Here is a 21437-nt window from a genome sequence, read left to right as displayed (position 1 = left end):
TCATACATCTAGTAGGGTTATAGAATCTGAAGCATATAAAGAACACAACAAGACAAAAACCCAATAAAAATAAGTAAAAGACTTAACCTGACAATAGTGCAAAGAAAATACACATACGGCCAAGAAGCACATAAAAAGATACTCAATGTCATTAGTGATTAGATAAATGAAATCAGAACCACAAGTTGTACTCATTAGGATGGCCATTATTAAACAAATAGAAAATGACTGTTATTGAAGATGCGGAGAAGTTGGAAATCTTGTGGACTCCTGGTAGGAATGTAAAATAGGTGCAGCTTCTGTATAAAACATGGTGATTTCTCGAAAAATTAAATATAGGATTACCATATAACCCAACAATGAACACTTCTGCGTATGTATCAAAATAAACTGAAAGCAGAGACTCAAACAGATATTTGTACACTAATGTTCATAGCACGATTATTTATACTAGTCAAGAGCTGGAAACAAATCAAATGTTCAATGATGGGCTTGTAAATAAAATGTGATATATATACATTCAGTGGAATATTACATTTTGCCACATGCTACAACTTAGATGAGCCTTGAAAATATCGTACAAAGTAAAATAAACAAGAAACAAAAAGATAAATATCGTATGAGTCTTCTTATATAAAGTACCTAGAGTTTTCAGATTCATAGGGACAGAAGGTAAAATGGTGCTTGTCATGCCCTATGGGCAGGAAGAAATGGGAGTTACTATTTAATGGGTACAGAGTTCCAGTTTGAGATGATACAAAATTCTAGAAATAAATCGTGGTGATGATTGCACAAAAATGTGAATGTATTTACTGCCACTGAATTTTGAGCTTAAGGGTTAAAATGGTACATTTTATGTTATGCATATTTTATCACACACACACACACAAAAAGATGTTGAATTCATTTACCAGTTCTAAGAGCTTTTTGGATAAGTCTTGAGGGTTTTCTATGTGTACGATCATGTCATCAGCAAACAGAGGTATTTTGACCTCCTGTTTACCGATTTGGATACCCTTTATTTCTTTCTCTTGTCTGACTGCTCTGGCTAGGACCTCCAGTACTAATTTGAATAGAAGGGGTGAAAGTGGGCATCCTTGTCTTGTTCCAGTTTGGAGGGGGAACACTTTCAACTTTTCCTCATTCAGTGTAATGTTGGCTGTGGGTTTGTCACAGATGGCTTGTATCACCTTAAGATATGTTCCTCCTATGCAAATTTTGCTGAAGGTTTAGTCATAAAGTGATGCTGGACTGGGTTTTTACAAATGCTTTTTCTGCCTCTATTGAGATGATCATGTGATTTTTGTTTTTAATTCTGTTTATGTTGCATATCACATTTATTGAGTTGTGTATGTTAAACCATCTCTGCATCCCTGGTATGAAACTCACTTGATTATGGTGGATTACCTTTTTGATATGCTGTTGGATTCAATTAGCTAGTATTTTGTTGAGGACTTTCGCATCTATGTCAATCAGGGATATTGTTCTTTAGTTTTCTTTTTTTGTTATGTCCTTTCCTGATTTCGGTATTAGGATGATACTGACTTTATATAATAATTCATGGAGGGATCTTTTGGAATACTGTCAATAAGATTGGTACCATTTATTTTTGGAATGTCTGAGAGAATTCAGCTGTGAATCTCTCTAGTCCTGGACTTTTTTTTTTTTTGTTGGTAACTTTTTCATTATCATTTTAATCTCGCTGCTTGCTATTGGTCTGTTCAGGGTTTCTATTTCTTCCTGGTTTAATCTAGGAGGGTGGTATATTTCCAGGAATTTATCCATCTCAGCAAAGTTTCAGGATACAAAATTAATGTACACAAATCAGTAGCTCTGCTATACATCAACAGAGACCAAGCTGAGGATCGAATAAAAAACTCAATTCCCTTTATAGTAGCTGCAAGAAAAATAAAATACTTAGGAATACACCTAACCAAGGAGGTGAAAGTCCTCTACAAGGAAAACTACAAAACACTGTTGAAAGAAATCATAGATGATGCAAACAAATGGAAACACATACCATGCTCACGGATGGGTAGAAGCAATATGGAGTAAATGACCATACTACCAAAAGCATTCTAAAATTCAATGCAGTTCCCATAAAAATACCACCAATACTCTTCACAGAACTAGAAAAAAACAATCCTAAAATTCATATGGAACCAAAATGAGCCCACATAGTGAAAGCAAGGCTAAGCAAAAAGAACAAATCTAGAGGCATTACATTAGCCAACTTCAAACTATGCTATTAGGCCATAGGCACCAAAACAGCATGGCAATGGTATAAAAATGGGCACATAGACCAATTGAATAAAACAGAGAACCCAGAAATAAAGCCAAATACAGCCAACTGATCTTCAATAAATTAAAGAAACATAAAGTAGGGAAAAGACATCCTATTCAACAGTGTTGGATAATTGGCAAGCCACGTTCAAAAGAAAGAAAATGGATCTTCATCTCTCGCCTTATATAAAAATCAACTGACGATAGATCAAAGACTTAAATCTAAGACCTGGAACCATAAAAGTTCTAGACAATAACATTAGAAAAACACTTCTAGATATTGGCTTAAGTAGACTTCATGACCAAAAACAAAAACAAATGCAACAAAAACAAAGATAAATAGATAGGACTTAATTAAACTGAGAAGCTTCTGCACAGCAAAAGAAATTATAAGCAGACTAAACAGCCCACAGAGTGGGAGAAAGTCTTTGCAATCTATACTTCTGATGAAGGGCAAATAACCAGAATATACAAGGAACTCAAACAAATCAGCAAGGAAAGAACAAACAATCCCATCAAAACGTGGGCTAAGGACATGAATAGACAATTCTCAAAAGAAGATATACAAATGGCCAACAAATATATTAAAAAATGCTCAACATCACTAATGATCAGGGAAATGCAAATGAAAACCACCATGCAATACCACCTTACTCCTGCAAGAATGACCATAATCAAAAAACCAAAAAATAATAGATGTTGCTTGGATGCGGTGAAAAGAAAACAATTTTACACTGTTAGTAAGAATGTAAACTAGTGCAATCACTATGGAAAACAGTGTGGGGATTCCTTAAAGAAATAAAAGTAGATTTATCATTTGATTCAGCAATCCCAGCACTGGGTATCTACCCAGAGGAAAAGAAGTTATTATATGAAACAATAAAATAAAATAAAATACTCACACGACCATGTTTATAGCAGCACAATTCACAATTGCAAAAATATGAAACCAGGCCAAATGCCCATCAGTCAACTAGTAAAGGAAATGTGATATATATATACACACACATACATATATGTATATGTGTATGTATATGTATATATGTACATATACACATATATATAAAGTGATATATGTATATCATATAGCATACACACACACACACATACACATACACACCCCATGGTATAATACTCAGCCGTAAAAAGGAATGAAATAATAGCATCTGTAGCAACCTGGATGAGATTGGAGATCATTATTCTGAGTAAAGTAACTCAGGAGTGAAAAACCAAACATTGTATTTTCTTACTTATAAGTGGGAGCTAAGCTATGAAGACATAAAGGCATAAGAACGGTACAATGGATTTGGGGGCTCAGTGTGAGTGGGAAGAGTGGGAAGGAGGTAAGGGATAAAAGACTACAAATTGGGTTTAGTGTATACTGCTCGGTTGATGGGTGTACCAAAATCTCAGAAATCACCACTGAAGGCCGGGCGCGGTGGCTCAAGCCTGTAATCCCAGCACTTTGGGAGGCCGAGACGGGCGGATCACGAGGTCAGGAGATCGAGACCATCCTGGCTAACACGGTGAAACCCCGTCTCTACTAAAAATACAAAAACTAGCCGGGCGAGGTGGCGGGCGCCTGTAGTCCCAGCTACTCGGGAGGCTGAGGCAGGAGAATGGCGTAAACCGGGAGGCGGAGCTTGCAGTGAGCTGAGATCCGGCCACTGCACTCCAGTCCGGGCGACAGAGCGAGACTCTGCCTCAAAAAAAAAAAAAAAAAAAAAAAAGAAATCACCACTGAAGAACTTAGTCATGAACAAAAGAAATAAGTAAATAAATAAATAAATAAGTAAAAAACATATAAAAGGAACAATGAAATCAAAATAAAAAATAATTTAAAAGACACAGAAAAACCATAATACTTCATATCGACTAGGATGGATGTAATAAAAAAACATATAAAAGTAAGCATTGCTCTGACTTTTAATCCCCACTATAGTATTTCTGGTTTTGAAATTTATATAAATCAAATAATAATATGTGTATTATTTTGTGCCTATCTGTTTTTGTTCCAAATTACATTTTTGAAACCTATCGTTGTTATTACACATAGCTATGGTATCTTACGTTATTAATATAATTCAATTTGTTTATCTATATGAGAGTTGATAAACAACAACATTTGGATTGTTTGTTGCTTTGGGCTATTAAAAATAATACGAAATTAATATATATCATCTTTTTTGTTCATACGTACACTTCAATTTTGCGTACATCTAGGAGTGGATTGCTGAATAAGAGACGTGTATGTTTCAATTTATTAGATAATTTTGTACTTTTCTTACGTAGTTGCATAAATTTACATTCTCACCTGCAATATATAAGAATGCGCATTGATCCATATCTCAGGAATATTTTGTGGTGTTTTTAATTTTGCCCTTCTGGTCAACTTATGGTAGTATCTCACTCTGGTTTTAACTTGCGTTTTCTTGATGACTGACTAATGATGTTTAGTACTTTCGTATGCTGAATGGACATGTAGATATCTTAAGTTGCAAACCTTCCATTTATTTATATTTGTCCATTTATTATATCCATTCTTTTCTGTCAGAACATCTTTTCTTTTTGTTTCATAGCAGTTTTTGACAACCTCTGAATACAAGACTCTTTTCTGCTAAATTTGCTAAAAATATCTTTCATTTTGTTCTCGCATTTTTACTCTCTAAAAATAAATTATTAATTTTAATTTATTATATATGTATATAATTTTTTTTTTGAGACAGAGTTTGGCTTTCTCACCGAGGCTGGAGCACAGTGGCACTATCTATGCTCACTGCTACCTCTGCTTCCCGGGTTCAGGCTATCCTTCCACCTCAGCCTCCCAAGTAGCTGAGACTACAGGTGCCCTGCCAAGCCTGGCTGATTTTTGTACTTTCTTTTGGTAGAGATGGGGTTTCGCCATGTTGCCCAGGCTGCTCTTGCACTCCTGGACTCAAGCAATCTGCTTGCCTCAGCCTCCGAAAGTGCTTAGATTACAGGCGTGAGCCACCGCACCAAGCCAATAATTCCTTTTATGGTTAATTTTTGTGTGTCATTTTAGAGGACTCTTTCCCTTTCTCAAGGTCATGAAAATACCCCCTTGGGTTTTCTTATGGAAGGTTTATTACTGGACCTTTTACATTCTAATCTATATTCCTCTGAAAATAATTTGTGTGTATGGTGGAATATACAGCTTATGTGCATTTCCACATCCATATCCAACATATTAGCTTCAGTATTAATCCAGAATTGCAAAACAAATCAATTTTTAACCAGACTAATAAATACAAATGAATAATACAAAATATCAATGATGATACAAAAATTGGGGTAACCCACATCCATTATGGGCTGTATTAAAAAGCTATATGACAATTTGAATCAGGAACAGATATCAAAACTCTCTGATAATATACAGACTCTGACTCAATTCTATGGTAAGAAAATAATTTAAGAGTTTTTAAATTTAAGAGTTTGATATTTAGTAGTTGTTTCTGGATTGTGGAATTATAGATGATCATAACTGTCTTTATTTGCTAAACAATCATATTTGCAAATACTTTTATTATTATGCAAAGTAATACTGAACTAGTAAAGCAGCAAATATATTGAAACTTCAAATGTGTAATTCAAATGGATTCTAAATCATGATTGTCCTAGAAGATGACTCTAAGAAAAAATAAAAAACAATTACATTAAAGAAATTTTATTGTTACTAAAAAGGTATGATTAAGCATTAAAATACCAGCGAATTAAAATTCTTTTTGAGTTCTATTTTTGGTTTTGTTTTTGAGACAGTGCTTCTCTCTGTTGCCCAGGCTTAAGTGCTGTGGCATGATAGTTCACTGTAACTTCAATTGGGTTCTATTTTGTTAATTTACTATACAGCTTTCATTTTCAACTGAATTCTTATACATAGTGTACGTAAAAGCCTTCATATTTACAAAATACATTTCAACTACTTTATGTATAATATCACTAAATACTTTCCATTTGATTTATTTTTTAAGTCAAATTTGATTTTCTGATTCCAACTTTATGCTTTCCACAGGGATATGCTTTATGCCATGTAAACCCAGTTCTAAAAAATTAAGTGTTTCAGAAAAAGGTCTATCTAGTGCAGAAAAGAACTTACTGCATATGTACATGTATCTTGCTTTAGAGGGATTCTGCTCAACATGGTAGCATATACATGCTTAAATGATAATCAATGATTTACCAATAAATATACATATAACAAAAGTTTTTCTTACTGAAGAACATCTCTGAATACTTTCACTTTGGCAACTGTTTCTTTTTAGGTCATAGAAAAAATGAAATTGTGGGCACACATAGGAAAAACATAGCATTTGGCTGACAAAAGAGAAATTAGACTTTTTGTCGTGTTCTATTTTGCTATGTTTTATGTTCGATAGTTTCTTGTATACTTTAATGTTCACAAATATTGACTCCCAGTCTTATTGAAAATATTGATTTTGTATGCTTTCCATGTTCTTGAATGTCTGGAGTACCAATAATGTTTTGTGATTATTACCTATTACTTTGAAACTGAGCTTGGTGTAATTTAAACATACTTTGTTTTTTTTTTATATCACAGAAGTGTTATTAAAGATAAAACACTATGTAAGAAAAAAATACCGCATTTGAATACCTTTAAGAAACTTTTTAAGTTTTATAATTACTTTAAATTTATAGAAAAAAATTAAATATTTTAAATTTAAATGTTAAATTTTAAAGAGAGCTCCCATATACTTAAAATGCAGTTTCTGCGGTTTCCCACATAAATATTGATATAGTATTATTAACTAAAGTCCACATTTTACTCATAGTTCCTCAGAGGTTTTTGTTGTTGTTGTTGTTGTTGTTGTTGTTGTTGTTGTTTTGACGGAGTCTCCCTGCGAAGCCCAGGCTGGAGTGTAGTGGTGCAATCTCGGCCCACTGCAACCTCTGCCTCCCAAGTAGTTGGGACTACAGGCATATGCCACCACTCCTGGCTGACTCGTGTATTTTTAATAGAGACAAGGTTTCACCAAATTGGCCAGGCTTGTTTCGAACTCCTGACCTCAAGCTATCCACCCATCTTGGCCTCCCAAAATGCTGGGATTACAAGCATGAGCCACCACGCCCGGCCATTTCCGCAGTTTTATCTAATGCCATTTTCCTGTACTAGGATCCCTTCCAGAATACCACATTACAGATAGTAGTCTTGTATTCTTAGGCTCCTATTATCTGTGATAATTTCTCAGACTTTTCTTACTTTGTATGTTCTTGACAGTTAGAGGAATACTTACCAGGTATTGTAAAATGCTCCTCAATTAAGATTTGTCTGATGTTATTCTCATGACTAGAATGGAGTTACATATCTTATTCTTCATCATTGGATAAGGCGAAATTTGCCTATCCATTTTTCCACCTGAACCTGCCCAACTTGGGTAACAGCATGATAAACAGGAGGCTCTATGGTCAGCTCAGGCACAGGGGTGTTAGCCTCTGGGTAGTATTTGCATGGACCAAACCAAGAACCACCTGGGAAGGTTTTGAAGAGAAAAGCCAATGTCAAAGTTGGGAAAAGCTGTTTACACACTAGACGAGGTACATTATTTTAAAAGTATTAATGTTTCAAGGATTTAAAGGAGACCTGAACACTATACCTTGGACCAATTATTAAAAGATATATCAAAATACAAATATGCATAGTAAGTTCTCCTAAGAGAGACTCACCAGAGTCTCCACAGGATACACCTAGGTAAGCAAAGAATGTGGTGCCGTGACAGAAATAGAGTGCAAGACCTGAGAGACAGTGTGTATTGTGAATTCCCCAGGGTCCTTATTTGTGCCAGCCTCTGGCTTGCATTGCCATGATATATGCAAAGAATCTTGACTTTTGGAGAACTCCCTGGAAACAGTTCTCGGTAGCCTTTTTAATAATGAAGCCAGTGTTCAAACTGTTTAGGACAGTTGTAAACCATTAGTAAAGAAAGTCACCCTGGGGATCACTACCGGAGGATTTCAGACCTTAAACAGTACATTGTAAACTCCTCTGTGCTTATTTTTTTGAGGTTTAAAAACTAGATATTCAGGTATCTCCAAAGATAAAGAGTATTTCCAGTCCAACTGTAAGTCAACTCTATCTCCACAATATTGGAGTACCATGTTGCTAAATTGTTTTCAAATGAACGTTAATAATTATGAAACAGAAGGGATGAGCGCCAAATAGAGAGATGGTGAGATTCCTCAGTACTTCTCACAGTTTACAATGTTAAGCACTAAAATTCCTTCAGGAAGGAAGAGTTTTCCCTTTGCACAATGATATCTGAGCTAAGGGTTACTCTTCCTGACTTCTTCCTCTTTGCTCACTGCCTGGTCACCACCTGGACTCATCACCTTCTTGTTAGCTTTCCTTTGTGATCCGTTCTTTTATTACAGAATATGGGCTGAATTATCAGGCAAGAAAAAATTTCCATGGTTACATGACATCTTTCAGATAACCCTATGACATGTCATTTTGGATCTACCTAAAGCTAGAAATAGTTTTAAAAAGGGAGTAATATAAAAAGTTGCCTAGATAACATCCACCAATGTAGTAAAAATATTACCTGGAAATGATATTCTAGTAAAATAATTCAGAGTAATATATTTTACTTCTATATAGCATATTTACTTATACTTATAAATATAGTATTTAATATATTATATTCAAGAGTGTGTTCTTTCTTTTCATACATTCGTGCTGACTTAAGTTTACTTCCCATAGACCAGCTCAGTGAAAAATGAAGAATAACACTGCTACTGGAAAGAACAATAAAATGGTATTCCTATATTTTTTGCATTTGATATCATGTAAGTTCTAAAAATTATTTGAAATAAAGTTGTATATGTGTGTGTGTGTGTGTCTGTGTGTGTATCTCCCAAGTGTGTCTTTATAAGCATAAATCTTTTCAAAAGATTCAGAGTTATACCAAGCATACTCATAAAAATATATTTTGGCTTATACTTTTTATTAACATTGATACAAGTTATGTAACTTTCATGACAAAATTTGAGTCTTCTTCAGTTAATTCTGTTCTACAAATTTCCAAAGAACATTCAATATCCAAAAATGCAAAAACTATTTTGAAAAAAATAAACTTTATCAAGTGATAGAAACTTATAGCTAAACCTGGAAATGATACTTGCAATATATCTAGGAATACCTTAAGGCAGAAACCAATAGTAGCTATTATTCAAAAAATTTTGCTTAAAATACGGTATAGAAGTCCAAAAATGCTTCCCAGAAAAAAATGAGTATTGTATGCTTTAGATTTATATAATAACACTTACATATATCAGCAATAATTTCTGGAGGGTTAACAATTACGTGGTCACATAACATGGACATAAAATGTAGTAAGAGTCACAAACACACAGGGAGACTGAGTAAAATAAAGGTGAAAATATGAGTAATCTATGAAATGCTAATGATAAATACAGCCTAAAATATATATTTCTTTTATAAAACCCTAAATCTAAATCTTATGTTGTACTTCTAAAAGCCATGAAAGTTTTTTAAATATTTGTTTTACTTTTTAAATTAGACTCATTACAGCTACATTTTCATAATACCATATACAAATGGTCTATCTAAGCATTTAGCAAGTAGATTTACCAGACACAATATCATTTTTCTAAAACTCTCTAGTCCCCAATTTGACATTATTGTTCTTTTGATCTACTGTAACTCAATGAAGAACAATTTATATTGAAGAAAGATGAATGAAATATGAAGAAAATAAGAGGAGACATGAGAATTGAAAATTATATTTGTTAAGCAAGTATTACAGGTTTTCTATATGAATTAAGGCAATGTTCTTGGTGTTATGTTGAGGCTTTTGCTGAAATGCAGCTGAAAATATTAAATCTCCTATGCAGAACCCCGCAGTAGTTCAGAAACCAAGATCTTTTGGATTAGGTCACTGTGAAAGAAAAATGTCATAGCAATGTTTTTCAAAGTCAGAGGCATTCAGATAAGCCTTGGTTAGTGCTGTAATTCTAACATCCCTTAAAAAGAAAAACCTCAAATGGCAGTTGAATTTTCATATAGCATGTTACATATTGCTTCAACAAATTATGTTCAAACATTTTTAGGTGGTATCAGGGCTATGACTTTGTAAAACACAAATGTGTAAACTGCAACAAATCCTTTCTGTTATTTTTAATTCCCTGAGATGATCAACTTTTTAATAGAAACTATTTATATGATGAAATAAGATAATTATAGTTGCAGTAATGGGTTTGATGATATTTGTAGTTATTGTTTTTCAATTTTAATTAAGTTGCATGGTTTTTGAATTTCTAGTTATAAAATGAAATGAAATGTTACTTGACTTTCAGTTCTAAGCCTTATGGGGCACTTTAAATCATTTTTATCTTAAAAAACACTCTTGAGTAACAACGACATAAAAAAAGCAAGCCTTCAGTGTTAGCAGCGGTGCAGCAGTCATTGAGTTAATCAAAAGCAATTAGCTTTCCTCTAAGAAGTGTGGTGTTAAGATACACTCAAATTGAAGCATTATATTCTGGTAATATGAAACTCTCTCGTCTCCTTAAGCCATTCTATTTTTTGCGCTTAAATCATGAGAGTACGTCGTACACCGACCTAATCAAATATAAAATGAAATGGCATTGTTGAGGTGTTAAAGAACCTGGTTTGTCTCAATTATCTTAAAGCCATTGTTTTTGCTCTTCCCTCACCACCTATTCTTGATTCACAAAGAAATTTTTACCTCTGTCTTTACCATGTGTGACGGTTTTGCTTGAGACATTCCTCTACTTTTAAATGACCCATAGACCTACTGATTCAGAACTTGATTTTATGTTCAGCTATGTCTGTTGTTGACCATTTTATCCATGGGATCATTGGGCTAACAGATTAAGGGAGGTTGGTAATAAGGCAAGAGTATTTTGATTCTAGCAGGACCTTTGGCCACAGCTTCCTACATATTAAAGTGGTGAAATATGGATTGGACAACACTTTGGGATCTTTTTTTTTGGTTGGTTGGAAGAGATACATAAAGAATGCTGGTTAGAGTATACATGTTATTATATTGGTCAAGACAATTTGTTCTCAATTAAGAGGAACAAAATCAAGCTAACTCAAGGATGCTGTTGTGGTTATGCATCCACTGTGGTCAAATGCTGCTGGGCTTCAGGCACTAGTAACTGGGAGGCAATAGGTACATTCTCTACCTCTGCCTCTAATTACATATTGTTAGCAATACTTAGTGGAAATAACAATGAAAGAAATTTTATCTCAGCATGAGAGAATTCTCAAACAAATCAAACTACAACTATTTAGCAGATGTGGGATAAAATTAAACAGCCCATGACATATTTGAAGGATTGGATAGAAGTTCTCAGATGCAGCTAATTAAACTTCTACCTGAGATAGATTAGATACTTCTATAGTTAAGTGACATGTTTTAAATAATCTACTGAAAGTTCTAGATGTTATCTAAAGTTTCTCTCATTAATACAGTAACCCAAAAGAATAATGACAGCAAATACTTCTATAATATATACTATATATTGGACATGTTATAATGCTTCATTTATCTATTAAGATACACAGCCTTTTAAAAAGTCTACGAAATAGCAACTATAACCGTTTCTATTGAACAGGTTGGTAAACTGAAGTTTATATAATTTAGAGTAAATTGACCAAAATCACACAACTTATAAGTGGCAAAGTCAGGATTATACTATATGTAGCCTAACTGGAGATTCCATTTAATTTACCATTATATTATATTGTCTTTCAGAATAAAGTAAGAGCTGGCATTATTCATTCAATAAAATATCCAAATTTGGAGTTAAAAGCAAAATAAATATCTCACATAAATTTGATTTTTTAATATCAAAGGTTTATAATTTATTATTAAAAAGTAGTTTTTTTGCTAGAAAGACAAAACTATTCCTTCTATGTATCACCATAATCCATAATCATGAAACATATATCTAAACAGGGATATAGGAAAACACATTTGACTTAAGATGACTGTGGTTGTTACTCTTTAAGACATGTGGATGCGATACACAAAGCAGGTTATGAAAACAAAAACCAAAAAAAAAAAAAGATATGTCAAATCTAAAACACAAAAGAAAAAGATTTACTTTCTAGATGAAACACTGGTTTATACTGAGCAGGCATGTGAACTCATGGGAAATATTTGAAAGACATCTTTTACTGGGTATGCAGGAATAATATAGAAGCAAGATCCAGAATTAGCGAAGCAATTCAGTTAAGGTCACAGTGATAGATTATGATAAACCAGAACTAGTTTTAAACTGGCTGGAATAATAAGTGATATAAGAACATTGTCGATACAGTTCTGAGCAAAAGGCAACAGGTGTATAGGAGAAATTGTCAAACTAGACTTGGTAAGCAATGTTCCAGAAAGTCTAAAGACTGTAACAGTTCCTCCTTATATGATCAGAATTTTAACTAACTGTGTGTCAGCTCTGCTGAAAGCAATAAAACTTCCTGTTCCACACAGGGCCTGAATCATTTTGCCTTGAAGGTAGAGCACACTGCTCAGCCCAATGTATGGAATAAGATGACAAATTAAAATTAAACTCTAGAGTAATATATATTTTACTATATATTATATATAACACTATATATAATATAATAATATATAATATAAATATATATTATAATTATTGATAATATATATTATATTATTATATATTGTATTATAATATATATTACTCTAAAATTTATATATATTATAAATTATAATTATAATATATAATATATATTACTCTAATATATTATATATTACTCTAAAATTTAATAGACTCCAAAATTTAATTTAATTTAATTTACTAAATATTAATTTAATTCATTTTTAACTTAATATGCATTGCTCTAAAGAGTGATACATATTACTCCCAATAAGTAATAAGTAATACATATTACTTTAAAGAGTAATACATATTAAATATTAAATGATATATAATTAATGTTTTAATATGTGATGTATATAAGTAATATACTATTATATAATATATACTATAAGTAGATGATGTAATAGGTAATTTAATATATAACATATCTATACTATATAATATATAAGCATATATAATATAATATATAACGTCTATATTTATATATTATATATTATATATAATTATATATAGAAGACTGTAATATATGTTAATATATCTCTAAAATTTTATGGTGTATATATGTGTATATATACATTTATTTGAAATATTAAATTTTATTTAATTTTAATGCAATTTGTGTGTGAATTTAATAATATAAATAAAATTTCAAATTATATATACAAATTTGTTATTTATATGCAAATTTAATAAGATATGTCAATTTAATATTTAACATATAAATTTAAAATTTATATACATACATTTAATAATATCTATACATAAAATTTAAATTTAGATATACATAATTTAATATTTATATATTTAATATTTAAATTTATATATAGATAAATTTAATATTTATATATGTATGTATATTTTTAATATACATATATGTTTACAGCACCAAGATAAATCTTTCAATAGGCTTTGCTGAGTTGATGCATAGAAATACTGTTCCTATTAACAATCACACCAAAATAATCATAAAGAACAAAGCTTTAAAATCCAATGATTCAAGGCTTAATGGCACATCATTTTGTCAGTCAACCAACTATATTCACCAAATACTTATTCTGTGTCAAAGCCCTAGGGATATGATAATGACAAACAGGGACACATGGTAGCATTCACAGGATTATGTCTCATGTGCTGGTTTGCGGCAGATAATGACATAAAGACTTCAGACTGACTCAGCATTATAAGATTTTACATGAGGAAATCCATCAGCAAATGCATGCATGCGTGCATGCATCTATGTAATATATATGCCCAGCAGATTTGTGGTTAAATATGGTGGATTGAATATATGTGCTTATGTCCATTTTCCTAAATTTTCAGAAAAAGAACATTATAAAAATGAACAAATAATCTAATTCCATGGATGCAAAGAAGAATGGAAAGAAGGCAAGAGCGAATAAAAAAATGCAACAAAAAAATTTTTGCAAGTTGAATACTTGATGGATATTTGTCAGAACAGTGAAAGCTGAAACGTAACATTTTGCAGATGGAGAAATCAACAAGAAGCAAGTTAATTTGTCTTGTAGATAATTGGAAATGCCAACCAGAAATTAGCAATGGGATTGAAAACTGGCCGCTGAAAACAGTTTTGCTTAAACCGTATTTGGATCAGTCTTATTCCACCCTCACCCCCCAGTCCTGCTATGCCTCCTAACAGGAAGACAGAAGGATAATTCTAGGCAAAAATCAACAGAAAGGCTCCAGGATATTAAGCACAGTTGAGAACAGAGTTAAGGTATTATATTGACAACCACGGTGAAAGAGAAAATCTACACATAGAATGACAAGGGTTGCTACCTCTTTCTTGTACAGCATTCTCAGGCTTCTGCCATGCATACCACTACTGTTGACAACCACACAGGTGAATGAGCCAGTATCTACTATTGAGGGTAATATTTTTACGTTTGATCCTTGCCAGATCACTTTACTCTCAAGCCCAAGAATTTATATTTCTGCCCATCAACAGAAAACATGTAATCAACTTTTCACTACCTTAAAATATGTAAAGAAAGCCAGAGATTGTATTTATTTATTTAGCAAAGTCCTCAGCGTGAAAGAGAATACCACAATGGGAAAGAACAGCAACTTAAAGGGAGCAAGAAGGGAGCAGGAGAAGAACCAAAACAAATTATAATTAGTAGCCTTCCATAAGGGAGAGCAATTATTTCTAAAACTAATCAAGAAAGCAAAGTCAAAGTAATGCTGAAAGTCTGAAGGTAACTAAAGAAGTGGCTACAATATTTAAAGTAGTTGTTTCTGGAGGGTGTTATTTGGGTATGGGGCACAACTTATTATCTGTCCTAGACTATTATATAATTTCTAAACTAGGTAGGTGTATTAGTTTGATAAAAGCAATTTTTAAAAGTATCACTAAAATTTTTGGAATTTGTTTTTAAAAATTCAAGAAATCCTTACCAAACACTTATTGAGACACTGCTACACTGAAGTTTTATTTGCATCAATGTGATCGTGTTCAAAAGAATCAAATGACTACTGGTTTCTTTGGGAATAATTTTAGGTTAGAAGTTAAAGTCTTAAGACATAAGTGTTTTTTGAGACTTAAGACATAAGTCTTTTCTCTAGGAAAATTGTCATGAATTCATAAGGTTTAAGTGTTCATTTTATGTACTCTGATAACAAAATGTTTTCTCTCATAGTCAACACACACACTATTGTGACTAGCTAGGTTATCTGTTTGCCACTAGAATGTGAATCTCAATAAGAGTAGGAAATGTACATAACATTTTAATCCCCATCTGCCAACCATCTCTTAAGCAGCTGCTACAACATTGGCCCTCAATACGTACTTGAATTAATGATGAATGAACAAAATGTCTCTCTCTAATAGAAAAATTTTGTCTGATTGCGGTGATAGAAAATTATAAATACAATCATTATACCTTAGAATGATATCGTTGACTTTTGGCCACTTATTAACCTTCTGGATTGTGAGATATTTTATACTCTAAATGTATTTTGTAAAGTACTTTATCAGAGTCTCTTAGCACATTTTAGGCACCTTTACAAATCAATGACCATCTGAAAAATCTCATTATAGTCCTAATTTCATTAGCTTTTATTAGGAAGCATAGATTCAGAAAAAAATGTAATTTATTGGTTTAAAAAGGGCAAAATAGCATTCATTATTCTTTGATTAAATTTCTAATCAGTATTCATTTCCAGTTTCTCCCAAGTTAAAGTAGAACATAGCAACTAAAAAACAAATCACCAGGAAAGGAAATATTTAAAATATGAATGTCACTTTTCAAATCCATTATTTTCTTTCCCTCAAGGCAATAGACAGCTTCGTTTTCATGGCAAGAAAAATAATTCCTTTGTGGTCATTTCTATGCATTAAAAGATTTTAAATTTTCTGAGACATTATTCTTGTTTGATCTAACAAATACTGAAGGCAAACATAGACTATTTACAGTATAGTATGCTTTCTCACCAACTAAATGTCTTTTACTATATTATTCCAGTACCTGTCAGCCTATCTGATAATAGGAGAATCTTTTTACTTCTAAATGTTGTTCATTTCATTAATCTAATATATGACAAAGACCTTCATTTTTGAAAAATGCATCAATATCTTCCCCTGAAGGAATGTGAACTAAGGTGAACTGAGAAATAAGACAAGCTCTATTTCCTTCTATAGCATAATTCTTTTAGTCACACTGCCAGGTGTACCCCAGAAATGAATTCAAAGACAGTTTGACATGGTAGTTTCCTGCAATATTGTCAAATAATGTAGTAGTGTCTCTAACTAATTTAAATATATTAAAGCTGATCTCTAAAATTATATTTTTAATTAAAAAGTGTATGTCAAAAATTAAATTACTTTGATTTATGAATCTAAATAATACAGAAAAAAGTATCCAATTGCTGGTGATTTTCCCTTAGCCCTTTTTGTGAATTCAGAATTTTTTTTCATTGTTAGATTGTCACTCACCCTTAATTCTGTAATATTTATCTTAAATAATCCTGTTCTCACACAGTTTTCTGGGTTATAAATATGTCATTGTTTTCCCTATCCCATTTGTAATTCCAAGCACTGCCCTTGAACTCTCATTTCCTATTATTTTAAAGTAGTTTATGCATTTTCATACAGCTGTGACAAGATTAAGGAAACTTCAGGTTCTGACTGACATCAAACTGAGCTTCTAGGAGCCACAACATGTAAACCCATCCCCCACCTTAACTTTAAGTAGGTTCACTCAATCAATGCTCACAATTAGCTTGTGGAGTATATACTTTATTATTTTTCTCAGTTTACTGAATTTTTGAAAAGTTGAAGAATTCCTCCAAGGCCCCACGACTATTAAGTAATAAAGTTAAAATTTGAGCCCAATACATTGAACTCCACAGTGCAAGCACCTAACCTTTATGCGATACGATGTAAAATAAAATGTTACATCTGTGTAATATTCATCTGTAAAGTGTATAGTAATTATTTGTTGTGGTCTTTGAAATGTCTTTGCCTTCCCCCAAAAATGCAAAATAGTGAGTTGTTGCAATGTCATATCTTTTATTTTAGTGACTATCTAATGTACTCTCTATAATGCAGGCATGTCAGGAATGCTGCTACATCGTATGTGTGTTCATGGAGTCTGGCTTATGACAGAGTAATTAAGTGATCTCACAAAACTTCCGTGTTCTTTTATGAGTGTTCCTCCAAAGGCAATTGGTGCACACTAGGGAGTTTTAGATACATTTCAGGGGATCTCCAACCTCTATGAAAAACTTTTTCTGATGTGAACCAAAAACTTTATGTATTTATTTCTGACTTTTAATTAAGAAAATGAGATGTATTCATGAATGAAACAGAGGCAGCATAAGTCAACATACATCCATGGGAATAATTGAGTAGAATCATATAAATTGAGAGAAAGAAAACAATCTTTCTGATTAAATAGCTTTTAGCAATATATATGAATGCAATATACATGTTTATATATGAACACACTGAAAAAAAAAGATGGTTGTACAATATAGTAAATGTGTGATTATGCCACTGAATTACATATTTTAAACAGTTAATGTTACATGAATTTGGCCTTCATTCAGGCAAGGAATTTGGCAATTAAATTTTATGTAATTATTTTAAAGTTTTAATGTTTTAAGCCTGGATTAAACCAAATTATTTTTTTTGTGACTATTTTGGGACTTGAAATGTATTGTATTTTGAATATTCATTTTAGCTGTTATAATTTTAGCCCAAAGCTTTACTTAATACACACTTATTATTGAAATTATAAACAGTGGTTAAGTGTTTCTATTTCTAAATTATATTTGTTTATTTATTTATGCATGTATTTAACACTGTGTCGCCCGAGCTAGAGTGTAGTGGCTAATTACAATCACAATCATAGCACACTCTTGGCCTCAAGGGATCCTCCTACCTGAGCCTCCCAAGTGGCTGGGATTACGGACACATGCCACTGTACCCAGATCCTAACCTCTAATTATAATGGTGTTCATGAAGATTTCAGAGAACAGTGTGTGTATGTTTGTATAAGTATTAGTGGTATTCTGTGGAGTTTGGACAGGCATATGGTTTCCCCAAAAGGTAGATATTGTGTTGCTGTAAAATAAAAACAATTGCCTGTCTTAATTAATTTAATTTTTATTAAGAGTATAAGATTCTGTTTTATGTCTCACCAAAAAAAAAAAAAAAAAAAAAAAGGTATTTGCCTCTAGAAAGAGGATAGTCATTTAATCTTGCATCAAACTTGGGGCAAAATTAGTAATTTCACATTGATAACAAGCATCAACTGGGACTGTCCCAGAAAAACTAAGTACAATAGGTGACTCACTGCTTTATTTTGACATTTTAGTTTCGCCATTGTGCTGTCTGCCTTTCTCTAACTTGTGGATGGTTGGCCAATACTGGCTAATTAAACAATTTGCAAATATGAACAAAGCCAGTATTTTGGTGACAAACTGCACAATACGGCAACCTGGAATGCTTAGCTTTTAATGGACACATCTATTAAACGTATCAAAGTTGTACAAATGTGTGAGGAAAGTTATACAAAAAGAAAATGTCAAAAGTAGCATAATGCCCTAGGGATTATATATTTAAACATTCACTCATTTAAAACATTTAGGGTCACCTGTAGATCAGTGAATCAACAGGGTTTTGGTTTTTTTTTCCTTATTTTTCATAGAGATAAATTATCTACAATACAAACAGAGCTAAATATGTTTAAAAGTTATTGTGAATTTGAACCACAAATGAATAGATTGTAATTCAAATATTAAAATTTATTTTTACAAATAAAAATAAAAATGGAAAAATTTTTAGCTTCCACCTCAATGAGGGTGGACTGATACAAGTTGAGTCTCTAAAAGTGTGTATCCTTTTTAATATTGATGTAAAGTCATTTGTTATAAAGTTATTTTGAAATATTTACATTATAATTTGTTTTTTATATTTTTATAAAATTCTTGTTATTTTTAATCTGCTTCAACTCTTTGAACAGAGATTTATGATTTAATTGAAGTGAGCTTTTTTCAGCATACTGTATATAAAACATCTTTTTGACTTCCTCAATAGCACCTTGGAAACTTAAAAATGATACAAAGTATTCCTTAAATCATATTTTAACAACTTTAAAATCTAATGAGAAGTTGTCTGGATATTTTCAAATATTGAATCATTTGAGTTGAATTGATTTTTCCACTATGGATTATGATTTCTTAGATATATGACATTCAGAGATACAACACTGATATAATGAAGTACTGAGTTTCAAACCACAAACTTTTAAAACTTTCCTAGAAATATAACTTAATGTAAAATGGAAGTTTTAAAATTAAAATAAATTTTAAAAATAATTGGCAGTTATACTTTACCACATTCTCTTTGTCCTCAGCAAAACATTCCAATTGCTCGTAGTTCTGTGATTGATGAAAGAAATAATGAGAAAATAAGGTGAACATTTTATATGTTCACCAAAGGAAGTCATTATTCAACCATGAGGAATATTAAACTTTGATAAAGATATCAATTACATATAGCTCTGTAGGTTCATTCAGAATTGTATGCTTTCGGTAATGATCTGCACATCACCATTAGAAAGGGTGAATATAAATCACGGAGATGTGATTTTATAAAATTCAGAGAACACATTATTATTGTTTGCCTTAGGTGTGTAATACAATGATTTTGGTCTGTTTCAAGACACATAGCCAAAGAAAATAAATCACGTTTAAAAAAATTCCTTTTTTGCTCATTTTTTCACCTTTAAACTTTGAAGCTTTTCTAGAAGCAATAGGCAACACAGTCCCCTACAAGTGATATTATTTCTTACCACTGAATCTAAATATCTATTGTAGTTTATTTGCATTGGAATGAAAGCACTCAGCCTTTGCAGAGCAGTAATCTGCTATTTTTACCTAATTATTCTTGTTTTATTCAATTATATATGAATAAAACAATGTGTGCCCAAAAGTATATTTATGGTGACAGCATTTCTGGAGGTTAATTTCTGCCACCAATGTAATTTAGTTGCCTCATATTGTCTTTCAGTAACCAACAGGTAGGCAAACCCCTACAAAAATGTTCTTAAGGCACATGCCTTGGATTCATGAAGTAAAGTAATGTCAAATCTGTTGTGAGTGTCATGGCTGGGGCCTTGTAAAACAGTGTTTACCTTCAAAAGTTAAAAAAAAAATCAAATTTTTAATTTTTTTTGCTTTTATCTTTTTATTTACTTCAAAACAAAATTCAAAATATATTTGTATGGAAAAGTTTAGAATATTTTTCAGAAGTGAGGGAATTGCATGATACAATAGTGTGGCACTGAGAATCAGCTTAGAAAACAGGATTTGAGGGTTTGATGGTTTTCATCCACTAATATAAATTGGGGAGTTGATAGAGGATGGGGTAATGAGTATATATCCTTATAGATTGTTCATGATATTTTTGTTGTTGTTGAATGTGATATGTAAAGGCAATTACTGTCTCTTTCAATACCTTTGGTTAAAAGTTTGTTTTTAAGCTTTCTGGATTTAGATTACTGCTTTTTTAAATTAGCCAGTGCATAAATATTGAATAATGTGAACCATAGTTTTCCAGGTTGTTTATTAGAAAGGAAAATCAGTTGGAGAAAGAACTTTACATGGTCTAGCAATGATCCACAGAGCTCTGTAATCTTCTTAAATATTCCAGGTAGCCTACTGTAAGAATGTATAGTGATATTTTCCCTTAGATATATATGCTTAAATCTTACAAACTCAAATACAGTCATGTGTTGCTTAACGACAGGGATATGTTCTGAGAAATTCATTGTTAGATAATTTTGTCCTTGTGTAAACATCATAGATTATATTCACACAAAACTAGATGATGTAGCCACTATATACCTAGGCTATATAGTGGTCTTTTGTTCCTAGGCTACAAATCTGTACAACACGTTAATGTACTCAATACTATAGGCAATTAATAATACAATGCCTATAATACACAAAGTGTTTGTGTATCTAAACACAGAAAAGAATAC

Source organism: Trachypithecus francoisi, unplaced genomic scaffold, assembly GCF_009764315.1.
Source record: "Trachypithecus francoisi isolate TF-2019V2 unplaced genomic scaffold, Tfra_2.0 Lachesis_group5, whole genome shotgun sequence".
NCBI classification, from domain to species: Eukaryota; Metazoa; Chordata; class Mammalia; order Primates; family Cercopithecidae; genus Trachypithecus; species Trachypithecus francoisi.
The sequence above is the reverse complement of the archived record's forward strand: the minus strand, read 5'-3'. Positions refer to the sequence as shown.